General features: G+C 43.4%; 1 protein-coding gene across 1 annotated transcript in view; it reads right to left on the minus strand.

Annotated features, from left to right (window-relative positions):
- The window catches only part of LOC132213931 (uncharacterized), a 41,719-nt gene that overhangs the window by 1,141 nt on the left and 13,239 nt on the right, over positions 1 to 27,339 (minus strand). The window lies entirely within an intron of this gene.

The following is a 27,339-nucleotide window of genomic DNA, read 5'->3' on the forward strand; positions in this document are numbered from 1 at the left end:
GTGCTATATTCAAATAACAGTGTCCAAACCTTGAAAGATAATAGTCCTAGTTGAAATAGTAAGATGTGTGGTAGAATAAAAGGAGCCAAACATAGTTTTCTTTGACAAAGAGAAAAATTAGGAAGCATATGTTAACTACCTCCAAATATATTGAGAACTGTCCTAAGTGTTATTAGACTTATTCTGTACACCCCCAAAGGAAAGAGCTAGGGTTAATGGTTAGAAGTTACATGTGATCAGATTTCAGTTTAGTGTAAAGAAGTTCTTGATGGTTGGTGCCATTCAAAAATGCAAATTAATTCAAACCAGTCCTATAAACAGTTATTAATCAGTTCTGTGTTAACAATACAACCATAAAGACCATAGGGACCATATCCTCAGGGAACATGAAGTCAAATAGAAAAATGAAGGAGGTGAATATAAATATATGCAGATATATAAAAGACAACAAATTTACAAAAGTGTAATAGGAACAATATTCTATTGGAGCCCAAAGGAGGCAGCTACTGGCTATCTCAGGCTGGTTGTGCATTGGGTTTTACTGAAAGTAATCACATAGGAAAATCATAGAGGAAATCCCTGTTCTCCATGAGAGGCTAATCAAATGACTTTCACAGTTCCTTGAAATACGTAGGTTTTGTGATTATACGACATGATTAAAAAACACACATACTGTTTGAAATATATTTTCTGTTTAAATATATTTTCAAAGATTTCTACTCCCCTAAATCAAAATTCTAAACAGTTTGTGTTTACAACCCAGCTGTTCTGCCACCACATCCTTCCCTGCGCCATACGGAGGGTTACCTGAGATGGGTAATGGATTCAGACTACTGACCCCATACAAACGCACTGGTTCCCTACAAACCACTGGTTCCAGTCAGCACCTCGGACAACGCCTCAACCTGGAAGCTGTGGGAGCCCACAACAAGGCTATGAAAAGATTCCCTTTTCCTGTGCGCACTCCTACCCCAGCCCTCTCCAACTGCCGCTAATCTCCAGTCTGTAATCTCAATTCTACAGTCTCTAGTTCTGTTCAGAATTCTGGGAGCACAAATGGCTAAGAAGTTAGGATTTCCCCAAGTCCTATCCCTCGCAGTTTCAACGGGTACATCCTCAGGACAGTGGCAAGAGCCTGTGAGACCGTTCAACGAGGGAAAGTTGCCTGCTTTAGTAAAAGGCTTGATATCTAGCTCTGTCCACCCTCTCTTAGAGGTTAGAGATAAACGAGAAGCCAGAAATTGAAAGGGTGGAAATAGGGGCAGGTGGGGGAATAAAGTTTGCCTCCCTCCAGAAGGATCAAGGAGCATCTCTGTCTTTCTTAGAGCTCAGGCCAGCCAGGGTCTGGTGAAGGGGTCCCCTTACCTGAGGAGGGATGCTGTAGCAGGCAGAAGCAATAGATGGCCAAGATGGAAGGGAATTGGGGAAGATACTTCATCTTTAAAATCTGGTTGCTCTTTGATGGCCACAGATGTGTCCTGCTCGGACAAGACGTGAGCGTTTTCTGAAGTTCAGCAGGTACAGGCAACCCTCTGCTCTGTGTCTGATAAGTCCAGTAATGCCCGGAGCCCATTGGCTAAGCACCAATCAGCTTTGCGCAGGAGGACCCCGGCTTTCTCATAAATGTCATGCTGGGTTCTTATTTGTGAAATAATATCCTCCTGGTGTTGGCATTGTAGAGAGTTATCCTTTTAAATCCAGCAATAAAACCAAAAAGTGGAGAATCATAATTGTTATTCTATACTGGTTTGAGAAACATTACTGACTCTCAAGAAAGGCTTTTTCTATTTTTTAAATCAAAGATCTGGACATAAATCTATAAACTCTTGCATGATCAAGTCTTGTTCCTGAGGAAGCTGTTTCTTTTCCATCACTAACAAAGGATGTTTTGTAGTCTTTGGTGCAATTGAGAACAAAATTTGGAGTCCAGCATATAACATTACAAGAAACTAAAAAGTTCAATTATGTAAGGTTCTTTTAAAGAAATCATGGTTGAAAATCAGACTCTTTTAGGTTTCTCCAGATTCATTTATATAAGCAAGTAATTATGATCTGTTAAATCAGTATTCAAGAAAACATGACAATGTTTAATCATCATAATAATACTCCACCTACTAAGATTTTGTCTGTTTTAGACACTTCACATAGGTTATTTCATGTAATTCTCACAGAAAATCCATAAGGACTATAGTATTATGCTAATTTTATTAATGGGGAAACTGAGCCTTGGAAAGATGAAGGAACTTGCCAAGGTCACCAACCCATCAAGAATGCAGATGAGGAATTTGGACCCAGGGATGCAGTCATGTCTTTAAGAGTGTGGGATAACAGGTAGGTGTTGTTGTTGTTGTTGTTGTTTTCTAAAACGAGTCCCCTTAAGAATAGATATGGGAGATTAAAAATGGCAGCAGAGTAGGAGGATGCTGCATGGACATGCTCCCAGGAACAAGCTGGAATTACAACTGAAATACAGAAAGGCTTCCTGAATAATCAAGGGAAAACTCACAGGAGAGAACCCTGATACCCAAGGACTGAAGGTAGAGCTGGCATAGAGACTGGTAAGAAGGGTGGAGGCACAAAAGGGCTGGCCAGGCACCCACAGATATCAACTGAAGTCCCAGAGAGATATCTCAGCTGTTGGGGGGGGGTTCCACTGAGAACTCTGGGATCTAATCCCCAAGCAGGGCTCCCCAGCAGAGAGCACCAAACTGAGGAGGGTACCCACATAACATCTAGCTGTGAAAAGCAGTAGGGTGCTGTCTGCTAGGGAGTGGCAGCTGAAAGTACAGGCACCCTCTTAAAGGGCCAATGCATAAACATTCCCTGTGGAGCCACCCACCTTGTGCTCTGGCAGAGGGAGGGTGAAGTGGACTAGAGCTGTGAGAGCAGAACCCAGGTCTGGGGACTTGAGGGATAGAGCTCAGAAGGCAGACATTCCAAGTGTCCTAGGTTAACTCATTTCCTCACACAGCAGAGGACATCTTTCCCACATAGACATCTGCCTTGCCTGGGGGGAAAACAGTCGACACAACCTATTGAAAATACATTGCCCTAAGGCCACTTAAGAGATTAAAGTAACAATTAGCTTCCAGGCAGAAGCAAATGCCCCACCCTGATGAAACAACTCTCACCACACTTAAGGACAATTGCCTGGAGGCAATTCAAGTCAGAATCCTATTGGTCTGACTCTGGAGGCTTTGAGTCTTTGCCTGATACAATTACTGTGTTTGCCTGATACAATTTTTGTGTGTTTGTTTGTCTAACACTGTCATGCACTAGAGACTGAGAGGTGTAGAGGATTTACCTAAAACATAGTCACAAACCCAAATAGACAACCAAAATGAGTAAACAACTCCCAAATGAAAGAACTAGAGAATTCTCCAGAAGAAGAGATAAATGAAGCAGAGATAAGAAAGTTATCTGAAACAGAGTTCAGAGTAATGATGGTAAAAATGCTCAACAGCTTGAAAAAAGACATAGTAACTATGAAAAAAAGAACAGTCTGAGATAAAGAATGACATAACAAATAAAGAACACATTGGAAGGAATACACAGCAGATTAGGGTAAACTGAGGATCAAATCAGTGAATTAGAAGACAGAGTTGAAAATATCACACAATCAGAGAACCAAAAAGAAAAAACAATTAAAAACCAGGAGGACAGCTTAAGGGAGCTGTGGGACAATGTGAAATGTAACGATATTAGAATAGCATGTGTGCCAGAAGAAGCAGAAAGGGAGAAAGGAATAGAGAAGGTGTTTGAAGAAATAATGGTAGAAAACTTCCCTGATCTGGTAAAGGAAAAAGTTACACAAGTTAAGGAGGCACAGAGAACCCCAAACAAGAAGAGCCCAAACAGACCTACGCCCAGACACATTATAGTTAAAATGCCAAAAATTAAAGACAAAGAGAGAATCGTAAAGGCAGCAAGAGAAAAGAAAACTGTTACCTACAAAGGAATTCCCATAAGGCTGACACCTGATTTCTCATCACAAACTCTATAAGCCAGAAGGGAATGACATGAAGTACTCAAGGTAATGGAAAGCAAGGATCTGAGAACAAGATTACTATATCCAGCAAGGTTACCATTCAAAATAGATGGTCAAATAAAGAGCGTCCCAGACAAAAACAAACAAACAAACAAACACACAAAAAGAAAAACACACACACAAAAAAACTAAAGGAGTTCATCACCACCAAGCCAGCATTCCAAGAAATGTAAAAGGGATTGCTGTAAGGGATTGATGAGAAGGAGAAACACAGAGAGAAACCTCGCCATAAAGAATTAAAATGGCTATAAATAAGTACCTCTCAACAATAACCCAAAATGTAAATGGATTAAATGCTCCAATCAAAAGGTGTAGAGTAGCTGAATGGATAAAAAAACATGACCCAACTATATGCTGTCTAATAGAAACCCACCTCAAAACAAAAGACACACACAGGATGAAAGTGAAAAGATGGAAAAAACTTTTCCATGCAAATGGAAAAGAAAAAAAAAGCTGGAGTAGCAATACTCATATCCAACAAAATAGACTTTAAAAGCATCATACTAAGTGAAATAACCCAGTCAGAGAAAGATAAATATCATATGATCTCACTCATTTGTAGAATATAATGAACAACATAAACTGATGAACAAAAATAGAGCCAGAGGGGGAAAAATATACTAGACTATAATAGTAATCCCATTATTTGCAGATTTTTAATATTTCCTACGACTTTGTGATAGCATACTATATTAGTACAGTTTTGGTAATCCTATCTAATAAAAGAGAAACATGGTAATTAGCCATACCTCCGCTACCTTTCCCATTGACTAATCAGGGCGATATGCAAATTAACTGCCAGCCAAGATGGCGGCCGGCAGCCAGGCAGCTGGAAGCGAACATGAGGCTTGCTTGCCTCAGTGACAGAGGACTCCAACGTTCCCCGCCTGCCGCTGCCGGCCTCTGAGCTTGCAGTTTGAAACATTGTTACAAATATAGAAGCTAAACAAAACCCCAGAAACCTGCTTTCAGCCAGCCGGGATCTCAGAGCTGGAGGTGAAACAGTGTTTTGATTATAGAACCCAAACAAACCATCTACCTGCTTTCAGCAGCCAAGGCCTCAGAGCTGGAGCCAAGCCTCAGAGCTAAAGCTGGCCCAGAATAAAAAAAAGAAAAAGAAAAAAAGGAGCAGTTGGGAGCTTCAGTCACCCGCCAGCCTGAAAATAGCACACAGCCCCTTACCCAGACTGGCCAGGCACCCCAGTGGGGACCCCCACCCTGAAGGGTGTGTGACCAGCTGCAAACAGCCATCATCCCCTCATCCAGGCTGGCCAGGCACTCCAGTGGGGACCCCCACCCTGATCCAGGACACCCTTCAGGGCAAACCAGCCAGCCCCCACCCATGCACCAGGCCTCTTTCTATATAGTAAAAGGGTAATATGCCTCCCAGCACCAGGATCAGCGGAGCTGCAAGGCCTCCCGGCACTGGGATCAGTGTGACAGGGGTGCCCAAACCCCCTGATCACTCTGCGGCTCTGTGTGTGACAGGGGGTAGGGCCACAACCTCCCTATCTGCCCTGCTCTGTTCGTGACAGGGGAAGGACCCCAACCCCCTGATCAGCCCTGCTCTGTGCCTGATAGGGGGGAGCTCCCCAACCTCCTGATCGCCCTGAGGCTCTGTGTGTGACAGGGGGCAGTGCCCCAACTCCCCTATCGGCCCTACTCTGTGTGTGATGGGGGGAGCTCCTCAACCCCCTGATTGGCCCTGCTCTGTGAGTGACAGGGGGCAGCGCCCCAACCCCCTGATTGGCCCTGCTCTGTGTGTGACAGGGGGTGGCGTCACAACCTTCCCATCGACCCTGCCTTGAGTGTGACAGGGGGTGGTGCCCCAACCCCCCAATCAGCCCTACCCTGAGCATGACTGAGGGTGGCACCACAACCTCCCAGTCTCCCTGCTCTGTGCGTGACAGGGGGCAGTGCCCCAACTCCCCAATCAGCCCTTCTCTGAGCCCGACCAGGGGCTGCACCTAGGGATTGGACCTACCCTCTGCCACCCGGGAGCAGGACTAAGCCAGCATGGTGTTATCTCCCGAGTGGTCCCAGACTTTGAGAGGGCACAGGCCGGGCTGAGGGGACCCTTCCCCCCCCCCCCCCGAGTGCACAAATTTTTGTGCACCGGGCCTCTAGTATTATTATAATTACAATCCCTTTATTCTTGAAATATTAATGTTTATTGCATGTAATATTATTATATGTAAGATCATTTTTTTGAATACAGTGGGGCCTTGACTTACGAGTTTAATTCGTTCTGTGATGGAGCTCGTAACTCAAATTACTCGTATGTCAAATCAACAGTGAAAGAGTGAGACACGTGATGCTGGGCTGATGTTGTGACATTCGCTGTGCCTACTGGCAGTGGGGTATCTGAAGCTGGCTTGTAACCAGAATTTTAGCTCGCAACTCAAAGCAAAAAATTGGCCTAGAGACGGCTCATATCTCGAAAAACTCGTTAGTCGGGACACTTGTAAGTCAAGGCCCCACTGTAATTGGTGTTTATTGCATGCAACATTATCATATTTAAAATAGTTTTTCTTGAGATATTAATGCTTATTGCATATACCATTATGATATTTAAGACCGTTTTTCTTTTTCTTTTTTTTATTATTATTTTTTTTTTATTGCTTAAAGTATTACAAAGGGTATTACATATGTATCCATTTTATCCCCCTGCCCTAGACAGTCCCCTAGCCTCCCCTATCACCCCGTGTCTTATGTCCATTGGTTATGCTTATATGCATGCATACAAGTCCTTTAGTTGATCTCTTACCCCCCTACCTCCTGCCCCCCATCCCTCCCCGGCCTTCCCGCTGCAGTTTGACAATCTGTTTGAGGCAGCTCTGCCTCTGTATCTATTATTGTTCAAAAGTTTATAATGGTCTCTATTGTCCATGAATGAGTGAGATCATGTGGTATTTTTCCTTTATTGACTGGCTTATTTCACTTAGCATAATGCTCTCCAGTTCCATCCAAGACGTTGCAAATGGTAAGAGTTCCTTCCTTTTTACAGCAGCATAGTATTCCATTGTGTAGATGTACCACAGTTTTCTAATCCATTCATCTACTGATGGGCACTTAGGCTGTTTCCAGATCTTAGCTATGGTGAATTGTGCTGCTATGAACATAGGGGTGCATATATCCTTTCTGATTGGTGTTTCTGGTTTCTTGGGATATATTCCTAGAAGTGGGATCACAGGGTCAAATGGGAGTTCCATTTTCAGTTTTTTAAGGAAACTCCATACTAAGACCGTTTTTCTTGAAATATTAAGGTTTATTGCATGTAACATTGTTATATTTAAAATTGTTTTTCTTGAAATAAAAAAACTGAAAAAAATAAAAATAAAAAATATCTTTAAAATATGTTTTCATTTGAGAAGCTATGCAATACACAGTGGGGCAAAAGTAGTTTTACAGTTGTTTGTATGGAAAATAATACAATAATTAATAAATAATCTATAGCAATAAAAGCATAATATGCTAATTAGACTGAATGTCCTTCAGGATGAAGCCAGAGCTGTGAGGGAAGCCCAGGTCCCAGGTGCCAGAGGGAAGCCAGTGCCAGCAGCTGGGGGAAGGAAGGCATACTCTTGCATGAATTTCATGCATTGGGCCTCTAGCAATATAATAATAAATTCTGTGTTTTGTGTACTCACAACTGTAAGCCAGCTTTTGTCCCACCCTATATTTCTAGAGGCCTGATAAAGTACTTACTTGTAAAATGTTATTCTTCTGTAGTGAATTAGATTTAAAAAACTTTCAAAGACTATTTAACACAGGGGTGAGAATCTATTTTATGACAAGGGCCATTTGGATTTTTATAACATCATTTGTGGGCCATATCCAGATGTTCCCCACCCCTAATTTAAACAAACGTTGTTTTTAAAACTTGCACATGAAATTTATGATCATTATAGAAAAATTAAGGCTCTGGTTGGGTAGCTCAGTTGGTCAGAGCATTGTCCTGATACACCAAGGTTGAGGGTTCAATCCCTGGCCAGGGCACAAATAAGAATCAACCAATGAATGCATAAATAAGTGGAACAACAAGTTGATGTTTCTCTGTCTCTCTCTGTTTGTCTCTCTCTAAAAATCAATGAAAAATTTTTTAAAAAGTTTAGATATGGGACAGAAAGAAGACAACCGGGCTGGTGTGGCTCAGTGGTTGAGCATCAAACCATGAACCAGGAGATCATGGTTCCATTCCCGGTCAAACAACATGCCTGGGTTCTAGGCTTGATGCCCAGTAGGGGGTGTGCAGGAAGCAGCCAATCAATGATTCTCTCTCATCATTGATGTTTCTACCTTTCTGCCCCTCTCTTTTCCTCTCTCTGAAATCAATAAAAACATATTTTTTAAAAAGAAAGAAGATAAAAAAATGAAGTCTGGTATTGTTTACAAGAGAGGAAACAGACATGGCCTATATTAAATAAATGTTTGGATTTTTTCATCATGCATATCTTTAAGTTTTTCTCTTTTATGGACTAACTAACAACTGTGGAATACTTACAATATGCCTAAAACATGTTAATAATTTACCTGTCATATTATGTAATTTTTAAATGAATGAAGATTTAAAAAATAATTTTGATTAGGAGTTGCTCAACACAGAATGTTTATGACTTAAACTATGAATTTTGCCACCAAATTTCTAATTCATAAGAGTGGGAATTACTGGTACGAACTACTTTATAGCCATAATATTTTGCCTACTTCTTTGAACCAGTGAGAAATAGAGATTTCTATTTATTATAGGATTACTCACTTTTGTTCAAGGAGAATAACCCAAAGTCTTTAAAATATGCCCACTGCCTAGGAACAAGTCTTTACTGAATGAATGAAGGAATAAATGCTTTTTGAACATAAACCACTTATCAATATGGTATTAAACACAGCTACTTCTGGACATTTTAGACACAGAACACACACATAATAACAAAGGTTGTGGCAGTTCTACTAAATGTCAATCACCAAGCACTTTTGGGACATTGGTCTGTGTATTCCAGTGAACTAGGTGATCTATACCCAAACATACCTTTCTCAAATAAACCTCTGTGATAACTATGATTTATATCAAATTTATTTTGTTTTCTTTGCATAGTTTGCTCACATTATTTCTCATATATTCAGGATTTTAAATAATCAAAATGTTATTTTTAATGCTATTTCAGAAATAGGAAAAAGGAAATAAGCAATAAAAATCTGAATTCAACATTACTATAGATGGAATTGTGTCTCCCACCCCAAATTCATATGCTGGAGCCCTGACCCCCATGTATTTAGAGATGGGGCCTTTAAAGAGGTAATTAAGGTTAAATCAGACACAAGAATAAGACCCTAATCTGGTTATGACTGATTTCTAAGAAAAGGAAGAAATACCAGAGTTCTCTTTCTCTCTCCACGCACAAAGAGAAAAGGCTCAGAGAGGACACGGCAAGAAGGCACTGTCTGAAGGCTGAGGAGAGAAGTCTCACCAGAAACAATCTTGCTAGCACCTTGATCTTACGCTTCCAGACTCCAAACTATTATAGACAATAAAAGGGCAATATGCTAATCAGACCAGACATCTTCTGGATGTCCTTCCTGACAAAGCCGGGGCCAGAGGGAAGCCAGCCCAGGTCCTGGGTGCCTGTGGGTGGCCAGAAGAGAGAAGCCTGGGTCCAGGTGCCAGAGGGAAGCCAGTGCCAGCAGCTAGGGAAAGGAAGGTCTACTCTTGCACGAATTTTCATGCATCGGGCCTCTAGTTAGAAAGTAAATTTCTGTTGGTTAAGCCACCCAGCCTGTGCTCTTTTGTCATCGCAGCTTGGGCAGACTAATGCAAATACAGGGGATTTTAGCGGATTCAATAAATAAAATAAAATAATGAAATAAAAAGTAAACATTAGAAATTCTCATTCCAAAGATATGATTATCTACCCAAAAAATCCAAAGGAATCAACTGGTAAATTATTAGAATACAAAAGAGTTTACTGTGGCTAGATTTAGAGAAAACTATTTTCAGGAATAATTTTCATAGACACGAATAGAAATGAATTATAAAATGTATTAGAAAATGTAACTAGCTTTAAAAACTATAAAATACTGCCCAGCTGGTGTGGCTCAGCGGTTGAGCATTGACCCAGGAACCAAGAGCCTGCTGGTTCAATTCTTGGTCAGCGCACATGCCAGGTTTGTGGGCTCCATCCCCAGAATGGGGAGTGCAGGAGGCAGCCAATTGATGATATTCCTCTCTCATCAATGTTTCTCTCTCTCTCTCTCTCTCTCTCTCTCTCTCTCTCTCTCTCTCCTACCCCCTTCCCCTCTCTCTAAAATGAATAAGCATGTCTTCTGGTGAGGATTTTTAAAAAAGAAGATCTATTGAAAAGTTAAACTCTTCCTAACATAATGAGTACAGAAAGGAAGTTATAAAACTCCACACCATATTGGTCTAGCATCAGTTTGCTTCTGTTCATAACAAAAGCCTTTAAAGCTTAGTTCTTTAAATCAATAATTTATTTAGCTAAAATTTTTGCAGGTCAGTAATTTGGGCTGGGCTCGATTTGCCAGTATTTATGGTTTGGGCTGGGCTCAACTAATTAGCTGCACTCGTTTAGCCGCTTGTATTCATCTGGTAAATACACTGGGTGTCTAGGGCCTTTTCCCATTTAGTCTCTCATTCTTTTGGTGACTCGTCCAGGCTTGTTCTCCTGCTGGTGTCAAGGTTCTAAGACAGTGAGAGTAGAAGCTACGAGACCTCTGAGTGCTATGTTTGGAACTGGTACAACATCACTTCTGCGTTCTATTGGTCAAAGCAAGTCACATGGCTAACCAGATTCAAGGGGTGGGGAAAACAACTCCATCTGTCAATGAGAGGAGCCGAAAAGTGGTAAGGCCAATCTTGCAATCTACCAACCTCCATTTACGTACAAGTTTATTCAAAATAGCACCTGTAATTCCATAAGTACCTATGGAGGTAGATGCAAAGAAAAAGGGTGGGACGCTACACACCACACACAAATAGCACTGATTCTAGAGTAATGGATTATGAGCGGCTCATAGAAACCTTTTGCATTACCTGTACTTCTGAATTTTTGCATTGACTAATTGTGAATTAATTGTATAACCAAAATTAAATTCAAAAATATAATAAACTCCAAACAATATTATCAGTAAATAGATTAACATATGGAAAGACCTGAACTTATATATGTGAAAGATCAATTCTTCTCTTTTAAAATTACATTTATTTCTCCGAAGTGCTTTATTTGTTAGGAATTATTGAAAAGCTTGTGACCAGTGGGCTTGTCAGTGCCAAGCCAATTTAATGAGGTACAATTTAAAAAAAATAAATGAACTCACTATGTGAACTTTCCACACCATTTGAAACAGAAGCAAACGCCAGAGAATTACACTAAAATTCCTTCTCCTTCCCTCATTAAATTAACTTCCGCTTTACAAGTTATTATTATGATAAAACTCAGCAGGCTTTCAAGGAACTGAACTTTAATCTGGAGGATATACAAAATGAAATTTCAAAATCAATGATAAGTTTCAGTGTTCAAAGTATAATTCTCTGAGTTCTTGTGGTACTCAATGTTCTTCAAGAACCTTCTGAGTCTAAAGTAAATTATGACTTACTTTACAGGTACAAGAATTAATGTTTGAGGGCATCTATCTATGCAGCAGGATTTCACAGAAAGTAGTAATAGGTTTATTTCAGAGCCTGGCTGTCAAATCCCCTAAAAAACTGTTTGGTGGCAGTAAAGGCCAACCTCACCCATCTGCTAACACTGTCCCACCCACTTGAATACATCCTTTTTTTTTTTTTTTTTTTTGCTATTTAGTAGTTTCAGGGGGTGGGAGAGCCATGTAACTCAGGAGAACCAGGATGCGCTCACAGACAAGATCCATGATATGGCAGAACCATGCCTCTGCATATTTTATACTTTCCTTTGTCAAGAGTTGTGCCCGTTACCTGTCCACTATTCTTGAGCTTCATAAATACCTTTCCTAATTCCCCTCCAATCACAGAGAACTGGAAACCTACAAAATAAATTTTCTTCCCAGTTGCCTTCTGTCAATGGAAGAGGAGTCTGAGAGACAGAAGGGAGAGCCATTTATTTTTTCCTGCGTTGGGAGATGGCTCCAGTGGAAGCAACACTTAGGGGTTCTAGCTCTAGCAGCAGCATCTATACACACCTTCTCACTCCCCAGGTTCTAGAGGATAGAGAGAGTGCCTGCTCCCAGCCTCCTGAATAGAAGCAGAGATTGTAACTGAAACAGCAGCCCTAGCAGGACCCCATTAGTCTTAGTGGCCAAGGAACATGGGCTCTGTGAACACCAGTTTTCCTTATGCTCCTCCAACATCATGGGTAGATGGGACTTTCTGCAGTTGCTAACCTCTGGATAATGTCACCTTTTACCATTTTGGACTTCTAGCCTCCTTCCAGGACAATTTATTTACAGTTTTGTTGTGGTTACCTGTAAGTATTTGAACTGTGTAATTTGAATAGTTTTAACAAAAGTATACATGGTGATACAATACAAACAAACATATCCACCCCCCACCCCCAAAGTTTCTCTTGCTCCTTTGTAATCTCTCCCTCCCCTTCACCTGCCACTGATCTGGGGTCTGTCATTATTGCTGCATTTTCTAGAATTTTATATAAATGGAAACTTAAGTATGTACTCTTTTTTTTTAAATTTGAATTCTTTATTCAGCATAATCAAACAGATCTAAGTTGTTGGCGTTTTTAATCATTCATTCATTTTTATTGCTGAAGAGTATTGTATTGCATGTGTGGATCACAGTTCTTGGTGCAACATTTGGGTTGCTCCTAGTTTGAGCTATTACAAATAAAAGTGCTGTGGCCATGAGTAAATGAAAATATAAAGATTCTATTTGAAGCACAGACATAGAGAAGTCAGAAAAGAATCTGTAGCAAACACAGGGAAAGATTCAGAGGTATTGAAAGGGCAACACTTAAGAGTAAGAGAGAAGACAATGGACACAGACATTGGGGCAGTGGGGGCTTGCCCGGGGTGGGAATGGCTGGGGGGGGGGGTCAACTGGAGAAAAAGGAGACATATGTAAAAATTTAGACAATAAAAAAAGAGTAAGAGAGAAGAGTTATCACTAGTGTTTGGAAAGTGAGACTAAGTAGTGGAAGAGTACAGGTGAAGGTTAGTAATTTAGCAAGCAAAAAAGAGTAAGTAGGGATGGCAATCAACAGAAAAGAAAATTGCTTATATCAAATGGAGTTCTGTGTAAGAACACACCTGGATGAGAAAAAGAAGTTTCATAGGGACCGATTAAAATAAGAGTTTAAGGATTAAAAATGGCAGTGGAATAAGTGGATACTGCACATACACACTCCCAGGACCACACTGGAATTACACTAAAATACAGAAAACTTCCTGAATAATCAACGGAAGACTCTCTGGAGAGAACCCTGATAACCAAGGATGGAAAGTAGAGACTGCATAGAGACTGGGGCGGAGGTACCAAAGGGCTGGCTGGGCTCCCACAGGCGGCAACTGAAATTCCAGAGAGATATCTCAGCTGTGGGGGTTGCCACTGAGAACTCTAGGGTCTAATCCCCAAGCTGAGCCCTCCAGTAGAGAGCACCAGAACTGAGAAGGGTACCCACATAACATCTGGCTGTGAAAAGCAGTGAAGTTACTGTTGGCCAGGGAGAGATGGTTGAAAATTCAGGCACCCTCTTAAAGGGCAAATGCACAAAATTCCCCGTGGAGCCACTCACCTTGTGCTCCGGCAAAGGGAGGGCAGAGTGGACTGAAGCTGTGTGAGTAGAAGCCAGGATTGGGGGCTCTGGGGTTAAAGCTCAGAAAGCAGAGACCCCGGTTTCCTGTGCAGAGTCATTCCCTCACTGCAGAGGTCATCTTTCTCATGCAGACAACTGCTTTACAGGTGGCCTTTCCTGGTGGTGGTGGTGGTGGGGGGGGGGGAAGCTGTGCAAATATCAGGAAGTCATTGAGGTTTGAAGCAGGAGGTGTTGGGATCTGACCCAGCTGTGGCTCCTGAGAGAAGCTTAGGTGAGAAGTGAGACCTGAAATGGGAAATCTGTTAGGAGGCATCTGCAGGTGAAAAACAGGGAGGGCCAGACCCAAGGTAGTGGCACCAGGAATGGAAAGGAGGGGGCGGACTCAGACATTTTAACTGGAGAACTGGCAGGAGTCGGGATGACTGTCTGGAGGCTGAAGGAAAGGAAGGAGCTGGAGAGGCCTCCAAGGGGTCAGGCCTGCAGTGCAGAGTGTAGAGTGGCTGACTGGACTGAGATGGTGCAGGTGTGCAGGGAAGAGAGTGGGTTGGCCTGTTGGATTCATTCCTGCAGAGGCTACATATGGCGGTATTCAGGCTGCAGCTGGAAGAGACTCAGGTCACGTGTGTAGATTTAATCATTAGGACCATATGTGCGGTGGCTGAAATCACTAGAGAAGACGAGGTCACTCACTTTGTGAGAATGAATGGAGTGAAGGAACGTGAGACCAGTGACCAGACCTTGGGGAATAGCAATGCTTAGGGCAGGGAAGGAACAGAGGGGGGAAAGGGATTGGAGAAGGAATTGTGGGGAGAGGCCTGCAGAGTGGAGGGGAGTTAGCAGTCAGCATGTCTTCAGGGAGCAACATCAGCAGGCACTGGGGTGAGAGTGGCAGACAGGGAGACTCCAGGGGAGGCAAATACAGACCATCCTTTCAAGGACAGAAGGTGGAGGGGCTTGAGACAATGACACTTTATCATAAATTAAGAGTGAGGGAAAGAAAAAAACCAACAAAAAACCAAAAACAAACAAACAAACAAAAAGAGTGAGGGAGACCTGAGCACATAGGTAGGTAGAAGAGAGGAACTGGTGGGAACAGGGAGATAGGAAACTGAGGAGCCAAAATGATAGAGTAATAGAAGGGAAATAATCACAAGCCAAGAGGAGGCATGGGTCTTCTGCCTCTGACACAGGGGAAAGGGAGGTGAAGGCACACCCAGGCCAGGACAGTGGGAAGGAATCGGAGCCAGATCACATGACCCGTGTAAAGAAGAGGCTAAATTGCCTGGCCCGAGGCTAGGAGAAGCAGGGAGTTCATGCATAACCTCTCACACCACATTCAATTTGGTCAATTCTCTTTCACGTTTTCCTGCTCTATTTTAAATTTTAAAATATTTTACCAAAGCACTCCTGCTTTATTCCTCGCAGTGCTTAGTAACAGAATGTAGGCCTTGAAACAATGGATTCCTGTAATTGCTGGTAAGAGATATATCAGTTAGTTAAGAAGAAACTATATCCCTCCTTCTCTAACTGAAACAAAACAAAAAACACAAAGAAATGTTTACATCATCCTATATAATAAAAGGGTAATATGCAAATCAACCAAACGCTGGAAGGACTGGTCGCTATGACACACACTGACCACCAGGGGGCAGACGCTCAATGCAGGAGATGCCCCCTGATGGTCAGTGCGCTCCCACAGGGGAAGCACCGCTCAGCCAGAAGCTGGGCTCATGGCTGGCCAGCGCAGTGGCGAGAGCCTCTCCCACCTCCGCGGCAGCGCCAGGGCTGTCTGACTGCTGGCTTGCTCCCAACTCCCCACTTCCTGCTCCCCACTGGGAGCAGGCCTAAGCCATCAGTCAGACATCCCCCGAGGGCTCTCGGACTGTGAGAGGGTGTAGGCTGGGCAGAGAGACCCGCCCCCCCCCCCGAGTGCACGAATTTGGCGCACCAGGCCTTTAGTTTAACTATGCTTGTCAGTGCTGGTTCTAACACAGGATTCACAAAACACCTGAACTTCAGATTGCTGCCAAGGTTTGTGGGAATAGCCTGCAGTGCACAGGAAGGCACAATCTTAATTGGTCTTTTTTAAAAATGTACTGCTCTGGTCACCTTCTGTTTGGGATGTTTTCTAAAAGGCACTTGCATTGTGAGTCTGCTCTCTAAATCAGAAGAGGGTTATCTCTCATTGTGCAAAGGTAAAATAATGATAATAAACTAAGACCTATGGTTCTTTTATTTAAGCAAAGAGTTTGAAGAACAAATTATGTAAATTAATGGTAAATTTGCTTGAGAAGCTATGTGGGAAATGAAAAAAACTGGCTAAGCTCAGAGTTAAGGTGAGCATGGTCATTGGGGGCACTCTTTGCAATTGTCGGCTATTCTTCATAGTTTTGTGCCGGGAGCCGGTCCATCCTTGCTGTTTTAAGGGACCTGGCATATATGGCATATGGTTCTTAATATGTTTGCTCACCTTCTTGGCGCTGTGTTTTAACCAAGGTCACCTCTCCGAGAAAGGTTGAATCCCCAGGTAGGGATTTTCCCCTGAAGTTAGGGAGGGAATAAAACCCTCAACTAAGTGCCAGGCGGGTAATTAATCCCTTTAACTACGAGCAATCATGCTTAAACTACATAATCTTTTCTCCCTGGAATGGAGATAAGAAACGCCCTAACCTTTGTAATAGAGAGTGATAGGATTGAATCAACTGGTATAAATACAGTTGTAACAAGACAGAAACACTCAGAACTTAGAACACAGAACTCATGAGACAGAATTCAAAAGACAGAACTCAGAACTCATGACTCAGAACTTAGAACAGAATCAAGAAGACAGAACCTACACGGAGCCTAGAGACAGAAGAACTTTGCTGGAGAGAGCATGCCGGAGGATCCTGGAGAGGGACTGGCCTCGGAGCCTAGAGACAGAGCCTAGTGGGAGAACATGGCAAGGGATCCTGGACTGAACCTGACTACAGAGATTGGCAGGAGAACCTGACTGGAACCTGGACACTGAACCTGACTGGAGAGCCTGGACAGAACCTGGCTGGAGAACCTAGCGAGGGAACATGGCTACAGAACCTCGCTGGAAATCCGAAACAGAACCTCTCTGGAGATCCGGGCTAGAGATCCTGGCTAGGTTGCTGATCAACTGAACGCTGTCTCCGTGTCATTCCTTCTTCGCCGACTCCGTCCACACCTTTGGGGACCCCTGGACCCGCTGGGGTTGGACCCCGGCAGTTTTGCACAGCCCAAGGGACAGGAGAAAAATATTCTAGAAGCTCACGAGGTTCTGGAGGGGGCACTGGAACTGAAGAGCCTCCTCTTTCCAGTTAGACCTTTGACAGAGACTTGGCCCACTTCTGAGAGTCATTTCCTGGGAGTGCCCATAGTGCATATAGCTAAGTGCACATAGCTCTTTCCACAATCCCTTTTCATGAACCTACATCACAGACAACCACCCCCTCTCAGGAGAGGGTTCCTCTGAATGTAGTCACCAGACTACACACTTCAGAAATACCTGAAGTGGCCCTGGCTGGTGTGGCTCAGTTGGTTGGAGTGTATTCCACCGAAAGGTCGTGGGTTCAATTCCTGACTGAGGAGGACCAGCTCCCAGGGGAGCTTCATGCTCCTTGGGGTGTCTTTGGGAACCATTAGCAACTGCACTGCTATCTTTGCAGAAATGAGCTGCCTGTCCACCTGATGTATCTTTTTTTTTTTAATATATTTTATTGATTTTTTACAGAGAGGAAGGGAGAGAGAGATAGAGAGTTAGAAACATCGATGAGAGAGAAACATCGACCAGCTGCCTCCTGCACAACTCCCACTGGGGATGTGCCCGCAACCCAGGTACATGCCCTTGACCGGAATCGAACCTGGGACCCTTCAGTCTGCAGGCCGACGCTCTGTCCACTGAGCCAAACCGGTTTTGGCCTGATGTATCTTTTGAGTAACTTTCCCAACATAATGATGATAAAGTCAGAGACCCAAGCCATTCTTTCCAACCAGAACTTTCTCAGTGCCAAATGTGTTCATACTTCTGTGAGATGCTGGATGGGTTCTGGGGAGCCATCTGAGGCTGGAAGTGGAAATAGAGATATTAGCTTTGTGGGGACCATGTTTTATCATGGTTTGTAAGTTCTGAGGGGACATGGATCCTTCTGAGTATGTGAGGAAGCTATGGATTCTCATCTCTGAAAAATTCAGACATATCTGAATGCCTGATTTTCACATCTTTTCAGAGGTTCTGGCACATAGTTCTTTCCACAATCCCTTTCCATGAACCTACATCACAGACAACCACCCACTCTCAGGAGAGGGTTCCTCTAAATGTAGTCATCAGACTACACACTTCAGAAATACCTGAAGTGGCCCTGGCTGGTGTGGCTCAGTTGGTTGGAGTGTATTCCACCGAAAGGTCGTGGGTTCAATTCCTGGTCAGGGCATATACCTAGGTTGTGGGTTTGGTCCCTAATTGGGATGAGTATGAAAGGCAACCAATCAATCTTTCTCTCTCACATCGATGTTTCTCTCTCTCTCTCTCTCTCTCTCTCTCTCGCTCTCGCTCTCGCTCTCGCTCTCGCTCTTTCTCGTTCTCTCTCCCTTCCTCTGTCTAAAATCAATAAACATATCAAAAAACTTTTTAAAAAGAGAAATACCTGGGGTGCACGTGAAAATGCAGGTTGTGGGTCCCCTTCCAAACTTTCTGAATCAGGATTGCTGAGTGTGATGCACAAAATATCTGCATTGTAAATGAGCTCCCCAGGGGTTCTGCTGTAATCTGAGTTTAAGAAGCCCTACCATGGGTTCAAGAGCAGCAGGTTCAGAATCTCAGTTCAAGCAGAACTAGGCAATTTCTCTTCACTCAAGAGTGCATTCTCAGTTCATTTAGGCTCTTCCTGCCTCTGCCTCTAGCCAGCATGGTCCTGGACTTTCCTTTTCCATCACCTTAGGGATGCTCAGGACACTCAAAGTTATTTTTATACTAGAGGCTCAGTGCATGTATTCGTGCACCTTGAAAGGTACTGTGGGCCGCTACACTGAGGTGGGCACAGGGGTGGGTCTCAGCCCATCCTCCATGCCCTCACCAGGCCCCTCCCACCGTGGCCCCCAGTTCCCTGTCTACCAGCAGCCCCGCTCCCTCCGCACCTCCCACGCGTTGATGCGTTGACAGCGCCAGCCCCACTCGCCTGTCCCAGTAGCAAGTGTGAGTGACGGATGCTGCCCCAGTCGCTCCTCAGGGCCAGGGGGAGGTAGAGAAGCCCTCAGGGGCGATATGGGCCGGCAGGTGCCACTCACACCTGCTAACAGTGCCGAGCGATCAGGACTGGTGCCGGGTGCCAGCAGTGGGTGTGAGCGGTGGCTCCAGCGCTGGCTGCAGGTGCAAGTGCTGGGCGGGACTGCAGCATGCAGGAGCAAAGAATTTTCACTAACCACCAGAGGCGCGTCCTGATGACAGCGACCAGCACCCTGCCTTGTTCTGGTGCCCCTGCTCACCTGCTCACCACCCTGCCCCAGCCAGTGCCTGCCATATCCAGTGCGCACCCCCTGGTGGTCAGTGCATGTCATAGCAACCAATTGTTTGGTTGTTTGGTTGTTCTGCCATTTGGTCTATTTGCATATTAGGGGTTTATATATATAGATTAGTTCTGGAAAATTACTGACTGAAAAGTGTTCCTGGACCCAGTTCCAGTGTGTGTGTGTTTGTGTGTGTGTGTGTGTGTGTGTGTGTGTGTGTGTGTGTGTAGGCTTCCCCACATCAACAAGCAATCCTCAGACCACTGCAGGATGATTGAGATTTCAACTCAATTCTGACACTATCTACCTGGAAATAGAATCAGATTCCACAAGTAAACGACCCAGTCCCACAAGACCACCCTCCACTTCAGATGCTAGTCACAAACCCAGTTTGTTACTTGGGCTTCTGACTGACTGGCTACAAACTGGAGGTGCCAACAACCCTCTCCAACTCAGAATGCAAATCACAAGTCCAGGTTGTTTTCTGTACTTCTGACCTAGTGGTTGTAAATCACAGGTTCACACAATCAGCTCCTTGGGTTTGATTAATTTGCTAGAATGGCTCACAGAACTCAGAACTTTCTATCTCACTGGTTTATTATAAAAGGATATATCTCAGGAACAGCCAGATGGAGGAGATGCATAGGGCAGGTAAGGGGAATGGACTGAGATCCCATGCCCTCTCCAGGTGCACCACTCTCCCCACATCTCCACGTGTTCACCAGTCTGGAAGCTCTCCAAACCCTGTCCTCTTGGGTTTTTATGGAGGCTTCATTATATAGCCAAGGTTGATTAAATCAGTGGCATCGTCCACTGATTCAACCTCCAGCCCCTTTACCCTCCATGGAGGTGGGGGCGGGGAAGGCTGGTGGGACTAAAAGTTCCAACCCTCCCCTGACAACCTGCCCTCAACCTTAGATACTTTCCAAAAGTCACCTTATTAACACAACCAAAGACACCTCCTCATTACGCTCTCATCACTTAGAAAATTCCAAGGGTTTTAGAACTGTGAGCCAGAAACTGTGGAAAAAGACCAAATGTATATTTCTTATAAATCACAGTATCACACTGACAAAGAAAAATCTCCTGCCAAAAATAATAGAGGACTTCCAAGAAGCCGTATAGGATGTCCTGGGCTATCTGTGCCACAGCCCGGCTCCATCACAGCTGCTAATGTTTCTGTGATGGTGCACAGCCATCTGTGTGTGTAAAAATACCATTTGTGCACTCGCCCTGCAGCCCTGGTGGCTGGGAAGTTTTGAGGCTTTGACGACTAGAATGTGTCATTTAGAGAAGCCGTGTGCAAACAACCCCCCAGCGTTGCTGGCTGCCCCTTCTGTTGACCTCTTGGCATTCTCATTTTATGACCCACTGTGAATAACTCTCACAACCCTCCATCTCTCCATTAGTCAGATGTCACAAGCTCATTTCACTTTTTATTCTGGGGCCATCCTTAAACCCTTCCTCAGGACTCTGTGTTTTCATTACCCATCATGACCCTACGGGGGCGTGAGCTTCCCCTGGCACTGAGAACACATTGCCCACTACTGAGGAAGCAATCCGTTCACAGGCAATAAAACTGGACTGTGACTGCACTTTACTCCTCCACTTCCCATGTTAGTAATTTTCTTTTTGGAGAGTTTGCCGGTCAATTTATGGACTGACTCAGGTTCCGACTGTGAACAGGCTACAGATTTCCTGCCATTATAACTACCCAGCTGTTACATCTGACCCCACCGTATTTACCAGAAGGCACACTTCCAAGTGCGGAGTCCATGGCATACCATTAGGCATCTGGAGAGAAAGGCTCCGCGTTGGGTGATGAATCTTTAAACACTGGAATGTGTCACTGCAAGCAAATGTGTCATTTGCTTTAACGTCAGCTCTGAAGCATTCGGGCTTTACAAAGCAAAAGCAAAATGGCCAACATTTGCAGATGTCTGTTTCACGTGGATGATGTTAGCTACTGTATTCAGAGAGATCTTGGCCGTTAGGAGGTCTTTTGTGTGGGAGATGTTACCGGTTTCAGGGAAAGACTAGTCAATTCATGGAGCTGGGAGAATTGTGTCATCTCCTGGCACCAAAATCACAAGAAGGCCTAATTAGAAATGGAAAGGAAGGCAGAGTTGTACCAATATCTTTATGAGATCACAGTGCTATCTTACGTTTTGATGTGACTCTCCTGGGCCCTCTCAACCTCCAAGATAATGTAAAAGGCAGGCTGTCTTGATTTTGCAGCCTCTGGCACTTTCCTCTCCTGGGCCTGCTGAGACACCAAATATCAGATGCACTTCTGTGACCACAAAGGAAATTTTGGAGAGCTGTTCTATTGTATGAATGCCCTTAACTTCCTGTGATCCTTTGTCCTGGTCATTGACTGGCTCCCAAGTAAATGACAGAGAGTGAAACGGAGCTGAGTGCAGATCATCGCCCTCACCAGTCCTCATGCCCATAACCAGCACCTGTGGTCCTGGCCTAACTCAGCTTTCTATCTCCTCACACCAGATACAAATAAATGCCAGGGAGATTAAATATCTAAAAGTGAAAGTCAACATTTTAAAACAACTGGAAGAAAGTATGCTACTTTCTTATTGACCCACTAAGAAATAATGAAAGAACTACTTCATTATTTGGGGGAAAGATGATTTCTTTAAAAAGATAGCAGGAATTTTTGGGGAAGGTATTGATATATACTATTATGAAAATTTGAAACTTCTGTCTGATCAAATATGCTATAAACTAAGTTTACGGACAAGTCACAGTCAGAGAGAACATATTTATAAGAGAACAAATGAGGAATTTATATCCATATAAAAATTAATACATGTTCTATGAATGAATAATAATTAGTTACACAGTGCTTACTATACATGAAGCACAGCTTTCAACGTACATGAAGGCACTGTATCCTAATAATCGCCCTGTAGTTATAAAGTAATCCTATTATACACTTTTCATTCCACGGATGAGGAAACAGACACAGAGAATTTAGGTAATTTGCTCCATATCACATAGCTGACGACAGCCTGAGCCAGGACTCAGCAAAGGATATGAACGAGCAATTCAGAGAAGAAATCTAAAGACCAGTAGACTAGGATTAGAGACATACAAAGTAAAACAATTTGATACCACTTCACACACATCAGACTGACAGAAATCAAACAGTCTAACAATACTAAGTGTGGCAAAGAAGCGGTGGGAGAGTAAAAATTCGGAAATACCTGGTAAAGCTGAAAATGTGCCCACTCTATGCTCACCCGGGCTGCATGTAGGTGTGTACATAAACCCATGTGCACACAGGAGACAGGTGCAAGGAAGGATATTCAATGAAGCTCTGTTACAACAAAGATGTTTGAAACAGCATACATGTCCGTCATTGGGGGAATAGGTAAGTAAATTTAGGTTTAGTCATACAATGGAACACTATATAGGAGTTAATTAGATAAACAAATCATTTTAAATGTGCCATTGTAAGTACAGTTTAAAAGCACAATGTTGAGTGAAAAGTAAGTCAAGCCTTGTTCCAGAGCAATTCTTCCCACTACGTACAACTAGAAGCCCTGGCCATGACATATAAAATGTAAGAGGCTCTGAAAGGTCTGTACCTGACACGGGGCCTCAGGGCCCCAAGAACAACATGGCGGTGTGTCCTCTGGGTTTTCTTTCCGCCTCAGATGCCCCAGACTTGGTGCTGGAAAAGCCACCAACCCTGAAATGTGCCGATGAGCGCAGACCGAAAAAGCCCCAACAGAAGCTTGCTTTCTATATCCAAAGGTCTTAGAAAGGGTCCGCCTAGCAAGACAGAAAACTTTTAGAAAATAACCACTCTACTGCAGCAAGACAGCACAGCAAGTTGTCCTGCCCCAGCCCCTACCGGCAAAGGCTGCTTGGGGAGCCTCGACTTTCACCTTTGCCAGGCCCAACCCTATGGCCAAGATGATGTCAGAGGAAGCTGAGCAGAGACCCACCACCCTGGGCAGAGCAGGTGTCTCCTCCAGCCCATCCACGTGCATCCTCACCCCCGGGGGCCATGCTGCCAGGGCCTGGGGATGAGCTGCAGTGCGGCCAGGAGGAGCTGGACGCTGCGGTGCAGGCAACACAGGAGGAGCTGGTGCTGAAAACCCGGTGTGAGGTGCCCACCTGGAGCAGCTGAGGAGACAGGCCCACGGCCAGGAGGGACTGCCAGGCTGGAGTCCAGAAGGAGCAACCAAGAACATTACAGCAATTAAGAAACAGCGTCCTACAAAGGGATAAAGCTGCAATAATTTTTCTCGAGCTTGAATCACCTCGGGTCTTGTTAAACATGAGGATTCTGATGCAGCGAGCCTGGGGTGGGGCCAGAGATTCCAGGTGGTGCTGATGTTGCAAGATGCTGAAGAATTCTCTCTCCACACCAAGCAATGCAACTCACGGTGGGATAAATTGCCAATTCCTCCAAATAAATGGGAAAATTTTCAAAGCAATAAGAGACTAGTGCAATCAATGCATGTGTTGCATTCTGCTGACTTCAAAGAGAAGCCCTTACCTTCCAGCTACCTGTGATTCAATGGAGGAGACAGCATAACTATGAGCAGTCAAATAGGAAAGGACTAGCATCAATCAAACTTATGATGTGGCTGTCAGTAGAGCACTTAAACACACACACACACACACACACACACACACACACACACACACACACACTGCATCCATCATCAATGTTTTCGGTGGCACTGATGGTGCTATTGTATTGAAATCACTTCTGTCAGTGGCTCTAAGTTGAAAAGTAATCAGAAGAATAGGATTCAATATGTGATGTTTAAAATTTTTTTTAATCAATTAGATTTCTTCTTATATTCTTTTTAACTATGGACATAAATAATATATGATGTATAAACTTTATGTTAAACTTTATGTTTACATTATCTTTCTATAATGTAAAATTAAGGGTCTAAATGCTAAAACAAACAATCAAAAAGACTGAGTAGGCAGTCAGGATGGTTATCTCCACTGGGTAGTAACAACCCCCTTCCCATGGTGTCAGTGGGGACCATGTGAAGAGCCTGGACTTCCACCCCACCAGGCAGAATTGAGACACATCTTCCATTCCTAGGAACAGACTTGGATGGTAAAGAAAACAGAGCGCACGCATGATGAATGCCTACCTTTCCATTGATGCAGAGTGTTTGTTCTATGCTTTGTGAGTGCAATATTAGAAGAGAGTTAGAACCTATTTTTCAAAGTGTCAACCTAGCACTACTTTACTTTACTATAAGAGATGGTCCCACTGCTCTGTTCCAAGCAGCATGCCCTGAATGAGAAATGTAATAACTTTATTTTAATTCTTATAAGTAAGAGACATAAAAATAGGTCCCGTCCTTCCATGATTGAAGAGAAAATAGTATATCTGTATTTTTTTTAGCTAGCATTAGCTTCAGGTGTGCAACATTATAATTGAACACCTGTATATACTACATCATGTGTACCACCAAAACCTAGTTTCCATGTTACCTTACAACTGACCCCCTTTACCCTTTTAATCCTCTGTCACCCCTCTTTCCCTCTAATAACCACCAACCTGTTGTTTGCCTCTATGAATTTGTTTTTGTTTTCTTGTTTGTTTTGTTTTTATATTCCACGCTAGAGGCCCGGTGCACGAAATCCATGCACTGGGGGGCGGGGAGGTTCCCTCAGCCCAGCCTGCAACATCTTGCAGTCCGGGACCCTTCGGGGGATGTAGCAGTGTGTGAAGTGGCAGGCGGCCAGGGAGGAACCCAATCCAGGGCTGGGTGCCACTCACGTTCATCCTGGCCCACTGTGCCTGCTGCCGCAGAGTTGGAAGAGGCTCCTGCCTTGGCAGCTGCACTCGCCAGCCATGAGCCCAGCTTCTGGCTGAACAGCTCCCCCTGTGGGAGCACACTGACCACCAGGGGGCAGCTCCTGCATTAAGCATCTGTCCCCTGGTGGTCAGTGTACATCATAGCGACTGGTCATTCTCGTCGTTCGCCATAATGGTTGTTTAGGCTTTTATTATATAGGCTAGAAGTGCGGTGCACAAATTCATGCACCAGTGGGGTACCTTGGCCTGGCCTGTGGGATCGGGCCAAAACCAGCTCTCCAACATCCCCTGAGGGGCACCGGTTTGTGAGAGGGAACAGGCCAGGCCGAGGGAACCCACCGGTGCACAATCGGGGCCAGGGAGGGATGCAGGAGGTTGGCCAGCCAGGGAGGGCTGCGGGGGGGCTCCAGGGTGTGTCCGGCCATCTTGCTCAGTCCCAATCGGCTGGACCCCAGCAGCAAGCTAACCTACTGGTCAGAGTGTCTGCCCCGATGGTCAGTGCTGTCATAGTGAGCAGTTGTAGCGGCCTCAGCATATCATTAGCATATTATACTTTGATTGGTTGAATGTCCGACCAGTTGACGGGACACTTAGCATATTAGGCTTTTATTATATAGGATGAGTGAAATCACACAGTATCTGTCTTTTTCCATCTGACTTATTTCACTTAGCATAATACCCTTTAGGTCCATACTATAACAAATAGCAGGACTTCACCTTTTTAAAAACTGAATAATATTCAATTGTATATAAATACAACATCTTCTTTATCCATTTATCCATCAATGGACACTTAGGTTGTTTCCATATCTTGGCTATTGTAAATAACGCAATGAACATCGATATGCAATATATTTTCGAATTAATGTTTGCATATTCTTCACATAAATACCCAGAAAAGAAATTGTTGGATCATATTATAGACCTATTCTTAATTTTTTAGGAACCTCCATACTCATTTTCATACTGACTATATTAATATACATCCCCAACAACTGTGTGTGAGGGTTCCCTTTTTCCACATACTCTCCAACATTGTTGTTTTTTACCTTTTTGATAAAAGCTATTCTAACAGGTGTGAGATGATATCTTATTGTGGTTTTGATTTGCATTTCCCTAATAATTAGTTATGTTGACTATCTTTTCATGCAATCCATATGTATGACTTCTTTGGGAAAAATATATTTTCAGATTCTCTGCCATTTATTAATTAGGTTGTATATCTGTTGTTGAGTTGTATGAGTTTTTTTTAATATATTTTGGATATTAATTCCTTATCAAATGCATCATTTGCAAATATCTTTTCCCATTCAGTAGGCTGCCTTTTGGTTTTGTTGATTGTTCCCTGTGCTGTGCAAAAGCTTTTTTTGTTTGATGTAGTCCCACATGTTTATTTTTGCTTTTGTTTCCCTTGCCATTGGAATCAAATCCACAAAAACATTGTTAAGACTGATGTCAAGGAACTTACTGCCTATGTCTTCTTCTATGTACAGGGTGTGGCAAAAGTAGATTTACAATTGTGACTATGTAAAACATAGAATTTATTCTTGAATTACTACTTATTATTGTATGATTTTCCATATGAACAACTGCAAACCTACTTTTGCCTCACCCTGTATTTTTATAGTTTCAGGTTTTATGTTCAAGTCTTTAATCCATTTTGAGTTAATTTTTAGTTCAACCAACTAGATGGATACTTAATTATCTAACTATGTGCCACATATACAAAAAAATCTACTTACTCATTTCTTATTTTTTTCTCCTTATTTCTCCTATTTTTTTTCTTAGATGAATGTTTCTGACTTTTTTCCCCCTCATTCTACACTTTGCTACTTTGTTATAGGACTTAAACTCAGACATAAATATATATTCCCTACAGCTCTATAAAGATTCACATCTAACTTCCACAGAATGACAGGCTGTTAGTGCAGGAAAGGAACACAGAAATCATTTAAAAACAGGCTGTTTTCATATTAGAAAACTGGAGCCCAGAATTTAAGTGATTTCCCAGAGTCTACCTCAAAGCCAGAATGGAAATCACATCTCCTGTTAGCTGAGCATTCTTTCCAGCTACCATTTTGTTCACTAGATAACCACAATGAAGTGAATTGCAATATATGCAATACATTTTTAAAAACCACTGCACATCACCGTTTAATAACATTTTTATTGAGACATATTTCACATACTCTACAGCTCATTCA

The sequence above is a fragment of the Myotis daubentonii genome, chromosome 12, assembly GCF_963259705.1.
Source record: "Myotis daubentonii chromosome 12, mMyoDau2.1, whole genome shotgun sequence".
Lineage (NCBI taxonomy): Eukaryota > Metazoa > Chordata > Mammalia > Chiroptera > Vespertilionidae > Myotis > Myotis daubentonii.